Consider the following 3,861-nt stretch of genomic DNA (forward strand, 5'->3'; position numbering starts at 1 on the left):
AAAAAAAAAAAAAAAAACACAGAAACACTGAATTTGAGTATCGAGACAACACATGATTCATAAATCAAACGGATAGAAGAATGAGCAAATAAACATCTCGCAGGATCCATGATAACACAAAAAACACGGAACAACGAGAATCTAGGTTCCAAATCACCCAAAATTCGCTGAAATCAAATTTGATTATCCTAATATGTAAATATATCTTCAGAACAAATCAAATCGAACACCACAAATCAAATTATCGATTTCTCCGGAAGAAGAATCAATCGATCACTAGATAAACCTCGCCGAGAATCCATGGAAACGCAAGGAACTCGAAACTACAAGCATAAACCAATCGAAGAAACTTTCAAAATCAAATTTGATTATCCTAATATGTATATATATCTTCAGAACAATCCTAATCGATCACCAAATAAACCACATATCAGATTATTGATTTCTCCACCAGAACAATCAAATCGATCACCAGATAAATCCACGGAGAAACTCTTAAATTCAAAACGCCAAACCTCGGAATTGAATACGAGATCGTACGATCGTTGAGAATCTAAATCAAATTTACCTGGAATTTGATTCCGAGAAACTGAGAAACAGAGAACCATATTCATATGCGTTTCCTCCATCTTCTGTAAACTCTGAGAGAGATAGAGACCCCTGGAGATGAGAAAACGAGAGAGGAGGAGCGAGAGCGAGAGCGAGCAGAGAGAATTGTGGAAACTTCTTCTCAAGCTACTACTGCGTTTGCCGCTATCATCTGTGATTTTCGAATTCCCTCCCTTCTCTTCCTAGCTAGTTCCTACTACGCGACAAAATTAGTTACTACTCCCTCCTCAACATGGGCCTTTCTTTCATGGACTTTTAAGAGCCCATTTTTATTCACNNNNTTTTTTTTTTTTTTTTTTAATATATTAATCGAATTACAATCCTCCTGATTACTGATAAATTAATTAAGCAAATGGAGAAAATTGAGGAAAAAAGGGAAGTTCTATTTGTAATTGTGTAAATCTTGGAAACTTGTAATCAAGAAACAAAAATGGAATTTATAGAGAGATACGTTGTTTTATTTTAATTAAAAAAACGAGACCTTGTTCTTTTGTCTAGAGAATCCAACTTAACCAAGTTATAAATTACTTTGTAGATATCGATCGGATTAATATTATCGAAATACTTCATTACCATTCACATAAATTCTCCAAGTTTAACATCAAAAGACTTTCTCTATAACTTGAAAAAAAAAAAAAAATACCATACAATTATTTGATTATAGTTGAAGCGTTACAATTGTATCAACGTGTAATTTAACTTGATCTAAACCACACTACAACTGTATCAACGTGTAATTAACTTGAGAACAACCAAGTAACAAACAAAGACTAATATTGTCAACACACTGATCTACCGTACCGGAACAAGATTGAATCCTGGGGGTTTGGGAGGTATTATCTTCAACCTCAAAGGTCTATTCTTAAACTGTGGTGGCTTTGGTGGATAATCTTCAATTTTAAGACCTTCTTCGACTTCAATACCACCACCGACTCTTTCTTATCTCCGACGCCGTTAAATCTCACCTTCTTCTGATCAGAAACATTCTGTAGAAACTTATGCTTCAATATCTCCGAGGCGCTTCCTCTTTCCACAGGATTACTTGCGAAACATGTTTGTAAAAACTGCCTTGCGTCCCAAGGAAGAGACTCTGATACCTCCGGTGCATTCCCATTCAACAAAAGAGGTAAAAGCTTCTTAGAATCTTCCAACGGCCATGGCGGCTCTCCGGTATACATCTCCAACACGATACAACCTAATGACCACAAATCTAAGGCTTCCTCCGCGATCCCGTTTTGAACAGATTCTGGCGACATGTAAAGAGGCGTTCCCAAATACGGAGACTCATATTCTCAAAACTCCGAGTCTTCTCCAACTTTTGTCGACATTCCAAAATCCGAAATCTTCAATTCGTACGAAACGTTGCACCCACAAGTACGAGGAAACACGAGAATGTTTTCGGGTTTGAGATCGCAATGAACGTATCCGTGGCTATGGATAGAGACAAGTCCTTCAAGAATCATATAAGTGAAGTCTCTGATCATTGAATCAGACAACGATCTTGTTTCCATGAAAGTAGTTAAACTTCCACCAGCAGCATACTCCATTGACATCCTGTATACTCTGATTCCGTAATCATCGACACCTCTCGACAGACTTTTCCCGCAAGTTTGCACGATTCTAGGGCAATCTCTGAGTTTGTACAGAATCCGAAACTCTTTAAGGAGCGGTTCGAAGTCTTCTGGGTAGGAGGTTTTCACGGCTTGGTAGTACGGATTCGAGCCGTCGGGGTTGGTGTATCTCACGAGATCGACGGAACCATATGAATCTTTGCCTAAGGGTTTCACAAACTCCATAGACGGAAACATTCTTCACTGCATTCAAACCCTAACTATAAAAATCTGAATTTGGTATTTGTTGAGAAATAAAAGAAATGAAAATTTAAGAATTTTGTGAATGGAAATCGAAGAAACTATGAGAGGGTTTCGCATTTAAATTAGTCGATAGAAAAAAAAAGAAATTGAATGATCTGCCGTTGATTCCATCAGTTGGATATTAACCGTTGGATCAAGCGTTCCTTACTAAAGTGCTTAACGCCGTTTCGGTCTTTTGCCTATTTGCCTATTTGGACTAAAAAAAGATTTGAGGGAAAAGCCTAAAATATATGTTTGAGGCCCATTTGACTCATAAAATCTCAAACAGGTCAATTATTGGGCTTGGGAACAGGCCTGTTACGTGCGCGACAATAAAGGTTTCGGCGGCGAAAGGCTAGGTGATAAATTCTCAATAAACACTACCCGACGATAATCAAGGACGACATGATGGGTGATTTGCAGCCATATGCGCGGTTGTTGGTGGAGATAACGAGGGCAGGATATACACCCACCGGCCATCGGTCGTCATCGACCCACGAGTGTCGCTGAAATCGCCGCTGAGGTTCTCAAGGAGTGCCAATCACGTCTCCTTGACGAGATCCACCCTACTAACACAATCCAGATATGATTCGCGATATTTGTAACGATTCAATTGATATCTTGCTAGCCTTGGCTGCTCCGGTTTCAAGCTCGTACCTCCTTAAATATGGTAAGATACTTACCCGGTACTCTCGTATTGTTGCTCCTTTAGCAGTAGATGCTATTACTTCTCTTTTAGCTGCTTCGGAAAAGCCAGAGTCATCGGATTTGTGATGTCAAGATTCGTTATTATGAAACTCGTGATACTGCGGTGAAACCTTTGGTTTTTGACGGTGGACCAACTCGCATGGAAAATGCCAAGGTCGCTCTCATTCAGTTCCAGATGATGATGGATACGATGTGGATCCACAAAAAAGAAGAAGAAAAGAAGAATTACATATTGGGGATGATTTAAAGGATCAAAGCTACTGGTTGCAATACGATTCTCATCCCCAAGACTATTTTGGTCACTGATCATCTATGGCTCACTACTTGGCCGTAGCCAAAATCATGGTTATCAAGGATGTAGAGAGAGATGCCATTGAGTACGTTACCAAGACATTGAACTGCTTACTAATCTCCAACGTTGAACATTTCACCGCCGACAACCTTGGCCAAGCTCATCTTGTGAAAGAGTCCTCCTTTGGAGATGGAATGGTTTTGAAGTTCACTCTACTCAAAGACATTAGGAGAACTACCCACTCGCTTATCATTCGTAGCTTCGACCAGCTAGTACTATGTACTCTTTTACTTTAAGTTTTTATTTTTGAGAATTCTCAGATTCTTTAAGTTGAACTCAAACAATTTGGTTGGTTGGTTGGTTTTAAGAATTCTAACTTTTAGTTGTGTATTAATCTTG

The 3,861-nt window shown here is 38.9% G+C and overlaps 2 pseudogenes; both read right to left on the minus strand.

Moving 5' to 3' along the window:
• LOC104699397 overlaps positions 1-695 on the minus strand; it is a 3,406-nt pseudogene extending 2,711 nt beyond the window's left edge.
• LOC104793156 lies at positions 1,287-2,491 on the minus strand (annotated as a pseudogene).

This window comes from Camelina sativa, chromosome 6, assembly GCF_000633955.1.
Source record: "Camelina sativa cultivar DH55 chromosome 6, Cs, whole genome shotgun sequence".
NCBI lineage: Eukaryota > Viridiplantae > Streptophyta > Magnoliopsida > Brassicales > Brassicaceae > Camelina > Camelina sativa.